This window comes from Ambystoma mexicanum, chromosome 5p (assembly GCF_040938575.1).
Source record: "Ambystoma mexicanum isolate Mex_15411 chromosome 5p, UKY_AmexF1_1, whole genome shotgun sequence".
NCBI lineage: Eukaryota > Metazoa > Chordata > Amphibia > Caudata > Ambystomatidae > Ambystoma > Ambystoma mexicanum.
In genome coordinates this window covers 577,245,077-577,264,532 of record NC_090930.1, presented here as the reverse complement: position 1 = coordinate 577,264,532, position 19,456 = coordinate 577,245,077, and positions in this window count along the sequence as shown.

Sequence of the window (19,456 nt, the reverse complement as noted above, 5' to 3'; positions counted from 1 at the left end):
AATATGAAATGAAATTCGTAGTGTTCTTGCATTTTGTCTTTCTCATGTTTTTATTTCAGAAGAGGATTGTCTCACGAATGGTAATGTGTCATTGTAAAATGAAATTGTGATAACACAGTCTGCCTAAGAGTATTCTTGTTTCTGTTTCATTTGGTGTCTAAAAAAAATATTATGCCATAGAGGGAATGATGCTTAAAGTGCCAGGTTTCTATGCAGATAAAGTAATGTTATGAGCAATTATAAATAGCTGTGTGTGTGGTTCCACTCAGTGTATATATGTGTGTGTGATTTCTGAGTGGAACATAATGAAATAGTTTGCAGGAAGAGAGGCCTCTGGAAATAGTTTCACTAATGTAAATAAATTAGTGATTATACCATATGTTATTGTGAATACTTATTGGAAGCATAGCTCACTGGTGTAGATAAATCAGTGATAACAGCCATAAGTGGAATTCCATATTAAAATGTGATGTTCTTGAATAATGTAGAAGCCTGAGGCCTCTAGAGATCAGAAGAACAGTCTAAACAAAAGAAAGGGGTTTTGTATGTTGGGGCCACAAATAAAACAAAGAAATGATGCTCATCACTATACCACAACGACATGCATACCAACTAAATGTATCTGTGTACTGAAATAATGCATAGCCACTATATTACTATAATAACAAACCCAATCTGAATGCAAGGAGTGATTATTGCTGAATTACTTTATTTTTGGCGGTAAGAAAATAGCGCTAGGCCCCAAATATACACAAAATACCCTACAAAACAAAGCTTTTTTCAGTGAATTTCATAGGTTTTTATAAGTACAACTTAATTAACATCCCTTTATCAGCATTTTTGCATGGAATATAGGGGCCAATTCATAGAATTCGGCGCACAAGTGGCGCACGCGGCTGGCGCACAGTGTGCGCGTGCGAATCCCTGCGCCAGCCGCGTGCGCCAAAACCCATTTCCGCGCACAGCGTATTCATGGATTCCAGCCACCAAAACCAGCCGTGGCGCATAGTGGCGCAGCGACCTTGCAGCAGCGCCAGTTACGCCCCCAAGAACGCCTTCCGCGCAGGGAAAAGCCATCAAAATCCCCAATCCAGCGCAAAGGGCTGCGCTAACCCTGTACCAGCACGGCAAGCGGGCTACGTGTATTCCAGGGGTTCACGTGAAGTCACTCACGCGATCGGGCCTGGGGGAGCGGGCTACGTGTATTTCAGGGGTTTGCGTGAACTTTTTCACGCGATTGGGCCTGGGGGAGCGGGCTACGTGTATTTCAGGTGTTCGCGTGAACTTATTCACGCGATCGGGCCTGGGGGAGCGGGCTACGTGTATTTCAGGGGTTCGCGTGAACTGATTCACGCGATCGGGCCTGGGGGAGCGTGCTACGTGTATTTCAGGGGTTCGCGTGAAGTTCCACACGCGAATAGCCTGGGCGTGTGTATTTCAGGGGTGCGTGAGAAATTCTACACGCGAATAGCCTGGGCGCGTGTATTTCAGGGGTGCGCGAGAAATTCTACACGCAATTTCAGCAGGGTACGTGTCTTTCAGGGGTGCGCGAGAAATTCCAGACGCGAATAGCCTGGGTACGTGGATTACAGGGGTGCGTGAGTAATTCTACACGCGATTGGGCTGGGTACGTGTATTACAGGGGTGCGCGAGTAATTCTATACGCGATTGGGCTGGGTACGTGTATTACAGGGGTGCGCGAGTAATTCTACACGCGGTTGGGCTGGGTACGTGTATTTCAGGGGTGCGCGAGTAATTCTACACGCGATTGGCCTGGGTACGTGTGTTCCGGGGTGCCGTGAACTTACACACGCGATTGGTTGAAATCCACGTGTGTACTGTCATCACGTGCAATGAGGGATACACCCTCGCACGTCACGTCACAGACGCGCTCACGCGCTGAGGGCCTTTGGTCCAATGAAAATGCGTATGCGTGCAGACGCGCTTACGCGCTAAGGGCCTTTCCTCGAATTACACGCTGACGTGCAGATTTTTCACGTGCCAAATCACTCCGTATCAAGCTGGCCACGCGAATACACACGGAAGACCACGCTCCTGCCCAGAAGGCCGAATCACTGCCCCCCCAGTGCCCCGAGCAGCCTCCCACGTGCCATCTGCTGCTGCCTGCCTGCCTGCCTGCCTGCTGCCACCGTGCCCTGCCATTTGGTGCCTGCACATCAGCCATCAGCAGGGGTTCAGTTGCTGTGTCCACCCCTGCTGGAACAGTAGACTCCCGACTGGGATACCATCGCTCCACAGCCCAGCCCCAGGACCCAGTTGCCCACCCACGCCTGCCTCGGGGGTCGCCATGTCGGGGCAAGCACCATCTGAGACCAGTGGCGACCCCCAGCCAGAGAGGCAGAGGGCCACCAGCTTCAGTGAGAAGGAAGTTGGTGTCCTGGTGGAGCATGTCCTGGGGCATTATGATGCCCTCTTCGGAAGACCACGCGCCAACAAGGAAGGACGGGAGAGGATCTGGGACGATGTAGTGGTTGCCATCAACGTGGAGGGGGTGGCAACCCGCGACATCAAGCACATCAAGAAGCGCTGGGAGGACTTGAGGTCCAGGACCCTCAATAAGGCCCGGCGCCTCGCGGAGGGGGGCCGGGCACGCCTGAGTGACATCCAGATGAGGGTCCTGGAACGCGTAGACCCAGCGCTCCACGCCCAGATCCTTCGGAGGCAGATCCATCTGGAGTTGGCCGGTAAGTGGCCAAGCATTGCTGTGTGAGACAGGGCATGTTGCAGTGTGCTGGTTGTCTGATACCTGCCTGTATGTGTGACATAGGCCATGTACGTATGTGTGTGTGCAGGGACATCATGGTCAGGCATGTGAGTACAGTGATGTGTTCTATTGCAACATGGGGGGCTCTGTGCGGAATGGACACATGGAAGCATGGCAGTCTCTGTTCCTGGACATGGGTGGGGGTGAGGGATGGGTGCTGGTCCCATGTACACGTATGGTGTCCATGTGTGTGTGTCTGACCTGCGTGTCTGTGACTTGTAAATGCCATGGATGCATGACACATGTCTGTGACAATGTTCAGATTCACTGATGAAGCCTAGTCATCCTTGTATCCACTGCGTCTGTGGTGTACGAGGCCAGATGGATGGAACTACGGTGAGGTGTGTGCATGTGATGGCAAGACCCATGATGCATGTGAGTTTAAAACCAACATTGTATGAATCATGAGTCCCTTGGTCATGTATGCCAATGTCCATGGCATGCGCCATGCCTGTTACTGTATGTGTTTTGCCTGCACTGACCCATGTGTTGTGGAGGGACATGATGGAAGTGATGTATGACAGTGCCACTCATCTGCTGTTGCTTCCTGTCTAGGGGACCATTGTACAGTACCCTGATGCTTGTGTTCTATGTCTCCCTCTACACAGTGGCAAGTGAAGAAGAGGGCGGAGAAGGCGCTGTGGAGCAGAGCGGTGGGGATGCCGCCACGGCTGCAGCGGAAGGGGTGGGTGAGCCCCCACAGGGGCTTGCACCGGCGGAAGACGGCGTGGAGACATCCAGGTTGGTGGTTTCCACAGAGGGGGAGGAGGCCGCTACTGAGCCACACATGGGGCCTGGTGGGGGCATCCCCGCTGGTGCAAGTGGTGCAGTCCAGGGCCAGGGGCAGGAGGCAGCACAGGTCGCCGTGGAGGTGCCTGTGCATGTCACTGTCCCTGACACTGTGACTGCACCACCATGCACCAGCAGGGATGCCCCATCTCAGGCCCGTCCGCAGGTAGGGGAGATGTCCATGTCATCTGACACTCCTCTACCTGCGGACGAGGGGACCCCTGGCCGTGTGGAGAGGGTCCTGATTGGTGTCGCGTTGCGCACGGCTGGCATTCGTGATGAGGTGCATGCTTCCCGGGAGGAGCATGCACATCATCACGAAGAGCACCGTGCGTACGTGAACCATTTGGGAGCCGCCATGGTCGGGGGTTTCCTACATGTGTGTGGCCTTCTGGCGACCCTCTCCTCCTCTGTGGGGGCTATGCGCCAGTCGTGCTCCATGCCGTCTTCCGGCCCAGATGCCACCAGGGCCCCCTGTGGACCTGCCCCGACCAACGCAGCCAGCTCGGTGGGGACCCCATCCCTGCCACAGTCGGGAGTCGAAGGTCCAGCAGGGGTGGACACACCAGCAACTGCCCCCCTGCAGATGGAGGATGTGCCGGCATCATCTGGCAGGGCACGTGCACGACGGCATCGGTGGATTCCATCAGCCTGGATGCCGTCGTGCTGGCAGAGGCAGTGGCGTCGGAGGCAGCAGCAGGCTCGACATGGGAGGAATCATGGCTCGGGCCCATCAAGATCAGAGGGGCAGGCATCGGCCGGAGGGCAGGAGAACCCTGGGATGGCAGTGTCTTCCGTGTGGGAGCAGTTGGTCCAGCGGATAGGTGCGGAGCGGCAGCGGGCGGAAGAGGAGCGGCTCACCATGGTCAGGGCGGAGTTCTCCATGCGTCGGGCGTTGAGGCAGGCTGAGTGCCTCGAGGAAGCTTGCAGGGAGTTTGAGGTGGACACGGGGTTGACCCTGCGAGACCTCGGGGCCAGGACAGAGTCCCGCCTCCGGGACATCGACATGGAGTTCGATGATGCCCTGGCCGGCAACATCACAGAGTGAGCCGCAGGACTTGCCCGCTGCCATTGTATATAGTTATATAGTTAGTGGTAGGTTTCCTTTGAATCTTTTTTTTTTTATTTGGTTGCGATTGGACAATGCGCCACTTTTTTGTATATAGTTCAGTTTTTAGTTAGTTGACATAGTTAGGTTTCATTTGGTTGGGCTCATGGACCCGGGATTGTCTTGTAAATGGTTCTTCTATGGATTTTTGGATTTTTTGGATTTTTTTCATGGACATTCATCTTCTATTTTGTTGTTTTTCTTTGTGGTTTTTCTCATTTCATTTCCATTCTAGTTGATTTTCAATACATTTTTACTTTCATCCTTCAATGTGTCGTATCATCTCATTGCTTTCATGCATGTCATGTTGGGTGTTTTAACATTCACTTGCAGCCATTGGCCCTCATTACGACCCTGGCGGAAATTGACTGACCGGACCGCAACAGCGTAAATAGCGTTTCCGCCATTGCACGAAGGAGCAAAGTGCGGCCAATCACGACCCATCGGGCACGAGCATTACGCCATGGCGGAATCCGAAAGGCTGCGATGGCGGAAATGACCCCAAAACGGCCCTTACCGCCGCCGTACGCTGCACCAGGTGCAATACCGCCACCCATCTTAGCGGTCACCGTAATGAGCGGTCACCGTAACGAGCGTGCACCGCAAATTACGGCCACCGTAAATATACGGAAACGGAAGTAAAAGCATGTGGCCGGAACGGGAAACAGCACGCCGCACAACTATAAAATCCGAATCCCAACACAACCATAAAAAATCCGACCCTGACACACATCCCAACCCGTTAGCAACCCCAGTTAAAAAAATAAATATGGGAAAGGTAGCCAAGAAAGCGTGTGACCGCAAGCGGCAGGTACACTTCTCCCGAGAGGAACTGACCGTGCTCACCGAGACCCTACAGGAAAATTCCGCCGTCGTCTTCTCCAGTCAAATGACCAGGACGGCCCTTGCCAACAAGAAGGCCATATGGGTCCTGGTGGCACAGCGCGTAAGTGCGGTGGGGACAACACCCCGCACGCCACAGCAATGTCGCAAGCGGTGGGACGACCTGCGGATCCGCGTACGCAGCATACTTTCTGCGAACAGGAACATCGCCACAGCTACCGGGGGGGGTTCAGAGTCGCCCATCAAGTTGACCCCCTGGGAGGAAATCTGCGCCTCCACCATAGGAATGGAGAGCATAGAGGGAGTCGGAGGGATGGAGAAAGGAGTGCCGACATCCGGAGAATCAGGTAGGTTGGCCAAGAGAAACAATGCGAAATCCACAAACCACGAACATGTGCAGTACCATGTGACCCCATAGTGCAATACATACTTAGCCCTGACAGCGCCCTCTAAAAGTCAGAATGAACAAACAAATCAATCAAGAAGCCATAAACAACCCCTACATGTGCAGCATGCACCCCCTAACTGCAGGCAGCCAAATGAATGCATCCTCAATCCACACGAAAATGAGACCACCTCCAAGGCCCAGTCCCAAATCAGCCTCATGTACCACCCCAATGCATTTGATACGTTGCCATTCCAAATCCGACAGACCCATAACTAACGCTCGCCCCTCTTTACTCCACCACAGGGTCCGATACCAACGACGAGCTGCAGGACACCCCTACCAGCACGCCTGCAAAGAGGGCCAGGACCAACGTCCCAAGAGCCTCCACCTCAGGTGCAAGGATCAAGACACGGCAGCAGCAGGAATCAAGTGGCAGCACACTGGAGGGGACTGCAACAGGCACCCCAGCAGCCAGCAAGTCCACAACCCCAGCACCACAGGTCCCCCCAAAGAACGTATCTGATGGCACTGCCTCTGGTGGTAGCAGCACCATAGGTGACACAGCTGTCATGCCAGCATGCTCCGACACGGAAAACAGTGCTGGCGACGTAGGTACCATCCATGACCTTTCCCAATCCCCCTGCATGTTCCATCCCCTACACCATGACGAAACCACGCAGGGGCACCCTGAAGACGACGACTGGCCAACCCCCACAAGTCCTGTGCCAAGGCAACATGTGTTGAGCAGCCCCCCTGTCACACCACCGCAAATGTCCATGGCCCAGCAGAGGCAACAGTCCCTCGACCTGCTGATCGAGCAACAGCAGGAAGCGTCCACGCTACTCAAGGACCATGCAAATGAATGCGGGGGTTCCAGGGCAGCCATGGAAACATCCACCGAGACACTCAGGGCACAAATAGAGAAAAGTAGTGAGAGCCTCAGGGGAGAAATGGAGAGAAGCACCGAGAGCCTGAGAGCACAAATGGAGAAAAGCACCGAGAGCCTGAGGGGGGAACTGCATGCGACGTCCAAAGACGTTTGTGCTGAACTTGCTGCTGTGCGCCGTGTGCTCTCGGAGCTCTCACAAACCCTCAGAGACATGCATGGACGCGAGCAGGCAGAGACCTCATCCGTGGCAAGTTCCGTCCAGGGCAGCCCCCAACGCAGATCTGGCAGGAACCTGCGCTCCACGGGCAGGGGTGCCCCTGATACCCGTAGAGGGGGCTTGCAATAGCGTCTACCCACGGACAGCATGCATATTTGGACACTGGTGTTGGGGGGGGAGGTAGTAGGGTGGAGGGGGTGTGTTGGGCTTCACTGGGTGGCGGGTCCATAGGGTGTATAAATCAAATCACATCAACAATACAGCACCTCATTATCATCCAATGACATGTGTGGACATTGATATTTGCGTACGAGGCCTTCATAGGCGTACAGTCCACAATGTGCCTGTACTACACACACACAGTGCCACAGGTCCCCTTTCCGTGTAATAGGCACCATGCGTGGTTGCTAGAAGCATGCATCTATGATGCTCTGTCGGATTGCACGTGCATCCTGTGCCTCATGGACTCCTTGAGGTGCCTCCACATCCCCACCCTCATCATCATCATCATCTTCAGGTGCATGCAGTACAGCGTCAGGGGGCATGGGCACATTCCTACGTATGCACATGTTGTGCAGCATGACACATGCCATGACCATCTTAGAAACCTTCTCATGGCTGTATATGAGTGCCCCGCCAGACCTGCTGAGGCTGCGGAAACGAGCCTTCAGTAGGCCGAATGCCTGTTCAATGACCACACGGGTACGTGAGTGGGCATGGTTGTAGTCCTCCTCATGCTCGTTCTGTGGGTTCCGGATTGGTGTAAGGAGCCATCTCTTCAGTGGATACCCGGCATCACCTGTATGAGACGAATAAAGGGTGTCAGTGGAATGATAGTGCTAAGTAGCCCCCCCCCCCCTGCAAGGTCATTGACGCATCAAATGGGCCACGATGTCATGCATGGAATGAGACTCACCGAGTAGCCAGGATCTGTGCCCTGCGTGTCGCTCCATGTAGCGTGGTATTCTTGTGTTCCTCAGGACCATAGAATCATGGGTAGATCCTGGAAATCTGGCACAACAATGCGTAAATATCTTGTTGGAGTCACACACCATTTGCACATTGATTGAATGAAATTGTTTCCGGTTGCGGTACTGGACCTCCATGGCATGTGGGACAACCAATTCAACATGGGTGCAGTCGATGGCACCAATGCAACCCGGGATGCCGCCAAGTGCATGGAATCCCACTTTAGCGTTGGTAATCTCCTGGTACGTGCGTGGTAGTGTGATGTGGTCGTCGGCGTGCTTCAGGAGGGCATCGTGCACTTGGAAGAGTGTCCGTGAGAACAGTGGCTGTGAAATGCCATGCAACTGTCCCACTGTGTGCTGGTAGGTGCCTGTGGCCAGGAAGTGGAGTGCAGACACCACCTTCAGTAGGGGTGGGATGGCGGTTGGGCTATCTATCATGCTCACGAGGTCAGCATGTGTCATGTCCACAATGGCGATTATGGTGTCCCGGTCCAAACGGTAGAGGGTGTGGATCTGCTCAGCAGTGAGGTTGAACGGATCGGCTCGGAGGCGTGGGATTGCGGGCCGCCTGCGTGGTGGTAGTGGCAGTGCTTGTGGGCCTTGCTGACCCTGCCTTGCCCTCCTCCTCCTCCTTCTCCTCCGTCTCCCCTGTGCGCCCGGTTGTTGTACCTGTTGTTGTTCGTCGTCTTCTTGTAGTTGTAGCACTTGCAGTGCTATCTGGTACCCCAGGCCCAACATCGCTAGTCCTGCCGGTAGCATTTTGGAGTGGGAGTGGTTGTGGGAGGGGTTTGGGTCTGCAATATATGTGCTGTCGGCCTGTATGGCCTCCACCTGTGCTGATTGAATGAATCTGTGGCAGATGCAATCCCTTCTGGTCGAGCACGGCCCGCACGTAAGGCTGCATTTGGCCGCATGGCATCTTGGGATTGGAATCATGTATCAAATCCCGATGGCAGTGTGATGTACTTTGACTGATTTTCATGCTATGCTCCCATTGTTACACATGCTATGATTGCAGCCGCTTACATACCTGTGAAGAGTCAGTGGTATGTAGGGCTCGATCGATGGCCGACCCTCATGCAGCACAGTAACGTACTTCACCGACGGGCGTGGCGTCCCATTTGTGATTGCAGCCAGTTAGCATCATGACACACAGCCGCACTACATTGATGTAATTGTGAATGCAAGCGTTCACAGAAGCCTTTTCGACGTAATGTTGCAAGTGAGGAATTCGAAGGCCAGCATTTTGGGTTTTGAAGTAGCGGCGAGGATACGCCCACAGGTCTGGCTGGAAATGTAACGTTCTATTGTAGAATGTCCTTGGGACATGGCCCATAACGAGCAGGCAATGAATGATATGAATTGAATGGGATGCGCAATAGCGTAGTGGACGATGAGGCAGGACGTTCCCAAATCCATCTTGCTTCACAACACTACAGATCCGGCCAGGGGCACAGTGGTTTTTGCGGACTGCATTACGCACAGACGCGATGGAAGTTTCACATATTATGTGAGTGAATATTCATGCGTCTTCATTGCGGGATGAGGGAATGATGTGTGGATGCATGGACTGATGAATCCGTTTAGGGTCTGCCATGTACATGGGTTTTTTGGTTCACTCCCCTTCCCCTGCGTTATGTGATGCAAGGCTGCCATAGTGGGACATACGTCTATCTGCCCTTGTCGGATCCTCCCTGTCTCGACGCGCCTTCATACACTTGTGTCTAGGCACGTTACTAATCCCATGTCATGGGTTCTATCTTGACGGACGCATGCACAGTAACCGACGTTGCCAATGGTGTATTTAGCTCGATTGGTTTCGTTGTGATTCGATACTGGATTAGGGGTGTGTATATTCCTTTGGAGTGGGCTAGCATGCATATGGGTGTGGATTTGGTGTGTTGAATGAAGATTGTAATGCATCATGAGACCCGTAATGCAATCGGTTGATTTGTGTTTCTTTTGGGTGACAGGTATCTCCTGCCCTATTGCAGATGCCATCTCTACGCCACTCCTCCAGATGGTTTTTACTCTCGACTCCTGCAGCTTCGGGTGAATCAGTGGAGCACCATTTCGATCATATGGGACGATCGCCAATGGGCCACATGCCCTTACGCTGTACTGGTGGCTAGGTGCAACATTTCGGCCTTTCAGCTCGACTAGTGCCTGCCTCATGGGACGGACCTGCGGTTCTTGCCGCTTCCATGTTGCCTTTTGGAACGTTGATGTAAGCCCTGTGTGCCATGATGGTACAGGGCGTCACACAAGTGGAAGCCGGTCAATTATTGCAGATGCAGCCCTCGGTGATGATGGTTGTTTTGGTGGGATTTTGCAAATTGATGTGGGGCCTTTGTCATTTGGATGGGCATTTAAATTGTATTCCGATATTTGTCGTGTTGCGTTGTTCTTTGCAGGTGATGTGGCGATTTTCGCTTTGTGGCGGTATGTATTGCGTGATGATCTGCTTTGTGTTCCGCCTTCTGAGTTGAGTTGTGTGGTACAGTACTGGCCGCGTTTGCCTACGTAGCACAGTATGGTCACGGATAGAGGCTGCCATTGTGACTGTTTACATGATGTGCTGTTCAGGGGCGGGGGATTGGCTTTTGGCCGACTGGTGCCTGTCAGCCAGGTCGATTGGTGGAATGATGGGTTGTTCAGAATGTGGCTGGTCACAGGTGACTGTGTTTGCGTGCGTTTGTTGGAGGGGGACTGGGGTCATGTCCATTGGAATAGCTTCTGTATTGATGCCATCTGTGCCCTGCAGCTCCCATCGGCCCCTCTTGGGATGAGCCTGGCTGCTCAGTCACTCTGCCGACTTGTGTGGTACATGCTTCTGCTGATGGTTGGTTTGTTTACTGGCATGAGTACAGGGCTGGTGCAATCCCCCTCAGGATGCTGTTGTGGATGTTGCCTTGCGCTGGTGGCAAGCGATGGGGGACTACTGTTGTTTTGTGTCATGTGTTCTTGATTTTCATTTTGATGTGTTGTACCTTCACATGCCTGTGCTGCGTCAGTACGGCTATGGTGACATGCCGTACATGGATGCCCACTCACGGGGCGCTTTGAGCCCCTGCATGCTTTTCTACGTTGGCATGCATGGGTGAATAGTGGATTTCACTGGTTGCATAGTGTGAGTACATTGCGCCTGCCAGGAGTTGTGCAATGAGGCCAGGGAGTGGGGTACAGGCACTCAGTGGGCCATTTACGGTTGGTTCGCGTTGCCGTATTTCTCGCCATGGCGGAATGGTACTTTACGACGTGCTTGATGGCGTTCAGTACATGTCCGCTAGGGTCAGAATTCGCGTACCGTTGCGCCATGGCGGTGATTCCGGTTTTGCAAGGCGCGCGTGCGCGTACTTGGTGCAGTTAGCGTTGCCGTTCACTGCGGTGTCGCTAATGGCATCGTACTTTACGGTGACGGGTCATGATCGCAACGAGCGGTGTTCGATGGCGGTATTGCATTTCCGCCATCATTTTTCCATTTCCGCAAGGGTCGTAATGAGGCCCATTGTGTGTGACAGACATGTGTTCATTTGCATTATTTACATTGGGTGTGTAACATGTAATTGCCTTTGATATGTGGGTGGATGTGATAGTTGGTTGGGCCTTTTGGCAGGGGAGGATGGCCATTACGGACATGATTGGGGATTGTTGGGACCCAGGTGCAGGGGGGCATGGATGGGACATGGGCGAGGGCCTGGTGGAGGGTGCCCCGCAATGCTGGGGGGTGGGGGTGCAGGGGGACATGAGTGGGACATGGTTGGGGGCCTGCTGGCAGGTGCCCCACAGTGCTGGGGGGTGGGGGTGCAGGGGGACATGAGTTGGACATGGGTGGGGGCCTGCTGGCAGGTGCCCCACAGTGCTGGGGGGTGGGGGTGCAGGGGGACATGAGTGGGACATGGTTGGGGGCCTGCTGGCAGGTGCCCCACAGTGCTGGGGGGTGGGGGTGCAGGGGGACATGAGTGGGACATGGTTGGGGGCCTGCTGGCAGGTGCCCCACAGTGCTGGGGGGTGGGGGTGCAGGGGGACATGTGGCTTGGCTGGGGGGCATGCCCATGGTGGATGGGCTGCCTGCGGGACATGACCAGGGGTGCAGGCTAGTCCCCTGTGGTGTGGGCTGCCTGCAGAGGTCGTGGAGGGGGTAGAGGGGAGACCTGGGAGGACCCACACTGGCAATTCACCTCTTCAACTTCGCGCACCCCTGTAATACACGTACCCAGGCCAATCGCGTGTAGCATTTCTCGCGCACCCCTGAAATCCACGTACCCAGCCCATTCGCGTGTAGATTTTCTCGCGCACCCCTGAAATACACGTACCCTGCTGAAATCGCGTGTGGAACTTCACACGCACCCCTGAAATACACGCGCCCAGGCTATTCGCGTGTGGAACTTCACGCGCACCCCCGGAATACACGTACCCAGCCCATTCGCGTGTAGATTTTCTCGCGCACCCCTGAAATACACGTACCCTGCTGAAATCGCGTGTGGAACTTCACGCGCACCCCTGAAATACACGCGCCCAGGCTATTCGCGTGTGGAACTTCACGCGCACCCCCGGAATACACGTACCCAGCCCATTCGCGTGTAGATTTTCTCGCGCACCCCTGAAATACACGTACCCTGCTGAAATCGCGTGTGGAACTTCACGCGCACCCCTGAAATACACGCGCCCAGGCTTTTCGCGTGTGGAACTTCACGCGCACCCCCGGAATACACGTACCCAGCCCATTCGCGTGTAGATTTTCTCGCGCACCCCTGAAATACACGTACCCTGCTGAAATCGCGTGTGGAACTTCACGCGCACCCCTGAAATACACGCGTCCAGGCTATTCGCGTGTGGAACTTCACGCGCAACCCCGGAATACACGTACCCAGCCCATTCGCGTGTAGATTTTCTCGCGCACCCCTGAAATACACGTACCCAGCCCATTCGCGTGTGGAACTTCACGCGCACCCCTGAAATACACGTACCCAGGCCAATCGCGTGTAGAATTTCTCGCGCACCCCTGAGATCCACGTACCCCGCTCAATCGCGTATTTGACTTCCTGCGCGCCACTTTTTTGATGCGCTGGGACTCTACTGCCTGCCTTCGTGTGGCGGCCGTGTTTCAGCTTGTGCGTGTCTTTGCCTGTGCGTGGCTTTGCCCTATTCGATTCCATGAATACGTGTGGTTCGAGTGCGTGTGGGCGTTCCGTCTGCTTCCCTGCAGTACATCCCCAGTTACGCCCTTATTTTCCCGTGTTGTTCCCCATTCCGCGCGTTATGCCCCATGTCCCGCCCACTTTCTAGTGTGTGCGCTGAGGTTGTGCGCTTTCACTGTGCGCGTCGCGCACGCCTTTCGCGATGTTGCAGTGACTTGTGCGCCATGCATGGGTTTGGCGCACATCCCGCGGTGAACACGCGCAGGGACTTCCATGGATCGCACGCGTGCGCGTGCGCCTGTTTTTTTCCGCTTGCGCCTGCTTGCGCCTGCTTGCGTCTGCTTGCGCGAAGATTTTCGGCGCACGTTTGTTCCATGAATCGGCCCCTTAATGGTTTTTATAAGTGAAAATGTTTCATGATGTTACAGCCCTTTAAATAGGTTATTAATGATTCTTCTTTTAACATGAATGCAAATAACTATAAACCTACTTTAACATATATATTTCTTGCAATTCATACTGATATGTGTCATTTTCAGCAGCGCATGCTGGGGATGCAAGTCGTGGTTGAATTACCATGGGCATTAGGCTCGACCATAACCCCAGCACCAACAAGCCACCCCTGCTATCCTCTGCACGTAGCCTGCATCCTGGTCCAATGTCCACTATACCAACACGTGACCAATGGCCAGTGCTGTTGGCTTGCAACCATGTCAATTGTCCACAATCCATTGCGCCTGGGCTTTCAACATGCCACAGGCCCCCATAAGCAAATCAGACTAGACATTTGTCATTGCCGAGGGCTAGGCCAACTGCCCAGGCACCAACGTTCTATCACTATATTTTGTACATACATTTTTTGACACTTTGGAAAAAATAAAATACAGGACAGATTTGCAAAAGCATGTTTTCAGGTCCTTGCTGATGCTCTTCGCACAAGTTTGCTGCAAACTCATCTAGCACTTCAGGCTATAGCTGTGAGCAGAATAATTTTCCCATTCAAGCATATCTTGATTTTGAAAATGTTATCACATGGCCAGTCCTTGGTGGCCATGCCCACTTTAACTCCATTGCCGGTCACTGGTGGCCAAAGCCAGAGGAAGAATAGCCGAGGCACGGCTTTCAGACATGCCACTGACAATCTGTCCACTGTCCATGGCCAAAGGCTATGCCTGAGGCATCAATGTTATATCACTATTTTCTTTACCTACATTTTGACACTTTTCAAAAAATTAAGCACAGGACAGATTTGCAAAAGCATGCTTTTGGGTCCTTGTCAATTCTCCTTGCACGAGTTTGCTGGAAATCTGTCTAGCAATTTGGGCTGCAGGTGCAAGCAGATTCTTCTTTTCCCCATTCAAGCCTTGCCCGATTTTGAAAATGCTGGGACCCCGCTACAATGTTGTCCCCTGTTGACAAAATCCCTTCAAACTTTGCACAAACATTCAAGGTTTGGTCTTTAATCTTTCTGCAAACCTTCATGCAAATTTGCCAAAAGACATTAAACTTATAAGCCATTCATAAATGTTGGGAACACCTCTAATGTTGTCCCCTCTTGACGAAATGACACCATACTGTGCAACAACATTCAGAGTTGGGTTTATATTTGTATTACAAAACTGTGTGCAATTTCGTTAAACAGCATTAAGGTTATAAGTCATTTAATAAAATGCTCTTAAATGACTCTGTAATACACAAATATGCATTGATATCCTCAACCATTTGTCAAGTTTGAGAACATCAAAGCAATGTCACTGAGCATCTGATGTTCCCGGACATCGGAGAAGAAAAAGCACCCAATTGTTGGCATTTTCTGGACATATTCCATCCCATGCTCATCACCTGTCACCTCCCCAGAGATTGTTTGCTTTGTTTGACAAGGGTAGTGTTCTTATTTTTAATATGTTTTCATGCAATGTTCGCAGAGTATGGGCACAGTTCTTGAATCGAATCTGGGGTCTGCCTCAAAGGTTTTGGTTTTAATGCATTTCACATTTTTAATTAGCCAATCAGAGGCCATGTATGATTTTGTCTAATGTTACATGGCTCCATGATTGGTCTGGAGGGATCCGCAGACACCAAACCATTGACCAGACTGAGATATCATTAATTTATTTGGACCTACATTTGGCCATTTTGAAAGATACGACTGCACGGATTAACAGACCTCAGATTGGATTCAAGAACTGTGCCCATACCAGCCCGCTCCTCCTCGTGCAAGTTTGGTGCAAATATATTCAGGGGCTTGGGCTGTAGCTGCAAGCAACATTTTTTTCCATTCATGTCTATCCGGATTTCATAGGTTTTGGGCCCCCATACCTCTGGGCCCCCATATCACTCCTCCTTAATTGGAGTTATTAGATGAATTGCTCGAGGCTCCTATACATGACCCTCTCCTCTAACATGTTTGTTGTACAAAGAACATCTCTAGAGTTCTTTTTTTGTTAATTTGTATTGTTTTATTACAGTGCAAGCAGAAACCTCTTTTGGGCAAGGCAAGGATCTATGGGATGAGGAAAATAGTCTTGTATGGAATCAGAGCTGGGAGATTTTCTCTTAGGTGGACATCCTTGTCATGCCCACTGGTGGACGTGTACACTTATTTTTTTGTTACCTCTTCACTTTACTCTTCATTTATCTTCCCTTTTCCTTAACCCTTATTTTCTTTTCTAACTCTGTTTTTCACTTTCTACTGCACCATATCACTTTCCAATAATCTGAGGTGGTTTGACTAGGCATTCCAATGCTCTGGATGATTCTTCCAATTAGACCAGCAAAAGATGGTCATCCCCTGTGCATATTTGGTGGATTAGTACTTTTGGATTACTTAACTCCAGATCCCGCTACCATTCATAAAATAGGCCAATGCAGGCTTTTTACAACATTGTGTGTGCCTGGTGATAATCTGCTGGCTGAGCGCCGCCAAAGCTGAGTTGCTGTGTTGGGCGGCTTCCTTTTCCCATTTCAATGGGGAAGCCCTAGCGGGCACTTCTTTTCGTTCTTTTCACATTACTTTCAAATGCAGTCCAAGCCATCAGTAACTGGCCGCCAAATTTCATCAGCACTGGATTGCCTTGGCCCACTGCCATGGAGCTACATTAACTTGCTCCTTATTGGCTGATGGATCATGCTTGTTTTCCAACACTGCTAAGTGTGGTGCTCTGTCTCTTTGACAATAAGTTGAGCTTTGCCTCCTGTCACCTTCTATGTCCCAGGTTGAAGTCAGTTTGCACCAGCAAGCCGACATTAAGTGCCACTCTTCCTCCTTCCTAGCCACACGGAAACTATCTAGATTGCAATCCCCTCACAAGTCTTCAATTTACTGTACAGCTGCAATATAAACCTTTGAGATCTCACTTTGTCTCCTAACACATGTACCTCTTCAGTTCACAGTGTTTTGCGCTCTCTGGCTCTGTGCATTTTTCTGTGCTATATGATTTCTGAATTAGGGCATTTTTCTGTACTTAATGATATTTGAATCTGGGCATTTTACTGTGCTTAATGATTCTGAATGTGGGTATTTTTCTCTTTGCCTAATGAATTTTTAATTTGGGCTTTTTACTGTGCTGAGTGATTTCTGAATGTGGGAATTTGTCTGTGCTTAATGATTTTTGAATTTGGGCACTCTACTATGTTTCATGATTTTGCATTTGTGGCATTTTACAGTGTTCTGGGTGTCAGTGATGGGTTTGTAACTCAAATATAGGTGCCCTTTTTACATCTGTTTATTTCCATGCTTTTCTTGGAATTCCTCATCAGGACATGAACATGTGTGCCCTGCTCTAACATTCCTCATATATGCCTGAACTTCAATTTTTGTACCTCTAACTCTGCTATCCTCACTGGGATCTTGTTTATAGTGCTGCGTTTTTTCTGTTGCTGTTTGGCTGCTAGGCCGTGTAGTGAGTTCTGTAAGGATATTTGGCGTGTTACAGTACAGAGTACAGCAATACTGCACAAGTAGCACAATTTTTTTGCAGCACCACCACAAGGGTGCGGTGCATTGCTATATGGGTTGCCAGATTAACAAGGAAAGACAGGCTATTCAGTCAAAAACGATTTTAACATATAAGATGCAAATCTATTTTTACAGTTAAAAGCACACGTGCTCATTTAAAAATGCACACTATTTTTCACCTGAAATGCCTATATTGCTAGAGACACATTTGAAAATTAACAGCTAACCTATTAACAATTAACCTGACTAATAAAACCTTATTTAACATAACCCAATAATAAAATGTGTTCTCCACTGCAGAATTAGGCATACTATGAAAACCATTTAAATGCGTGTGCAGATTTTTTTCTTCTCTTCTCTGCCTGATTCTCCGTGTTTTTGTGCACAGTAACTACAGGAAGAAGGAAGTCAGATTTGCAACAATTGCAAATGTATAAGCGAAGCTATTGTTGAAGAGTAGGAGGATGAGAGATGATGGATTTCATTGGAACACGTCATACAGAGGGCTGAGAGGAAAGTTTTAGTGGGCAGTATCAGGGAAAAAGACAGGCAGACATCTTTCTGCACTACTGGGGAGAAGACCTGGCTGTGGGGTCCTGACTGAATGCAGATTCCTGTGTCCTGCTGCAGTCGAGATTGGGGAGAGCTGAAAGAAAAACCTTTCCACTGGCTGAGGCATTCCTATCTGAAAAAGCTGAGAATTCCAGGCAATGACCCCGGCTTGAGAAGGCAAGCGTTCCTTTTTGCTGGAGTTAATCCAAGAGAGCCACATTCACAAAGAGAACAACTAAAAAGATAAGGTAATGAGAAGTGTGGGAGCTGAGTGTGTACGGTAATATGCAGTCAGTGTAGGATTCCTGTGCGTGTCTTAATCAAATACCAATGTTGCAATTTGAGTTCTGTTCTCCGCCACGCTCTTTGCAGTGTGTCATAGACAATGCTTTGACTGTACCATTTTATTTATTTCTGTAAAGAATGAGATCGTGTCTAAATGCAGCTTTTATAATACAGAAAATATTTGAAAACAGACGGGTGTTTTATTTTCTATTTACCATTACAATGCCGATGATGTGGGGAGATTTTTAAACAGTGCAATGGTCATTTTAAGACAGATGTGTGCATGTCAGAATCAGTATGAATAATTGTGAGTGACTGTAGCATAGCTTGTTGGAGGTACATGAGCCAACGGGAAGAGAGACTCTCTGAACATAGCTCCCTACCGTATATAAGGTAGTGGAAATTACCACAAGACTACCACATATAGCTCTCTGTCGTAAATAAGTCAGTGAGTTCGCCCATGGTGGCACACCAACACTATCACTGGAAATGTGGTATTCCTAGAATGCAGGTCTGAGGTCTCTCTAGTGATCACACGAAAAATCTAAGCAAAGATAAGGGATTCTGGACATTGGGGCCACAAATAAAACAAGGGAATTATGCTCACCAAAATACCACCAACCACGTATACCAAATATGCAGGTCTGGGTGCTGAAATAATGCATGTCCATTGTATTATTGTTGCACATGGCCAAATCTGAATACAAAGAGTGATTATTGCTAAGTTATTTTTCGGCGGTAATAAAATACCGTCAGGCCCCAAATCTCCGGAGACCTGCATATTTGGTATACATGGTTGGTGGTATTTTGGTGAGCATAATTCCCTTGTTTTATTTGTGGCCCCAATGTCCAGAATCCCTTATCTTTGCTTAGATTTTTCGTGTGATCACTAGAGAGACCTCAGACCTGCATTCTAGGAATACCACATTTCCAGTGATAGTGTTGGTGTGCCACCATGGGCGAACTCACTGACTTATTTACGACAGAGAGCTATATGTGGTAGTCTTGTGGTAATTTCCACTACCTTATATACGGTAGGGAGCTATGTTCAGAGAGTCTCTCTTCCCGTTGGCTCATGTACCTCCAACAAGCTATGCTACAGTCACTCACAATTATTCATACTGATTCTGACATGCACACATCTGTCTTAAAATGACCATTGCACTGTTTAAAAATCTCCCCACATCATCGGCATTGTAATGGTAAATAGAAAATAAAACACCCGTCTGTTTTCAAATATTTTCTGTATTATAAAAGCTGCATTTAGATACGATCTCATTCTTTACAGAAATAAATAAAATGGTACAGTCAAAGCATTGTCTATGACACACTGCAAAGAGCGTGGCGGAGAACAGAACTCAAATTGCAACATTGGTATTTGATTAAGACACGCACAGGAATCCTACACTGACTGCATATTACCGTACACACTCAGCTCCCACACTTCTCATTACCTTATCTTTTTAGTTGTTCTCTTTGTGAATGTGGCTCTCTTGGATTAACTCCAGCAAAAAGGAACGCTTGCCTTCT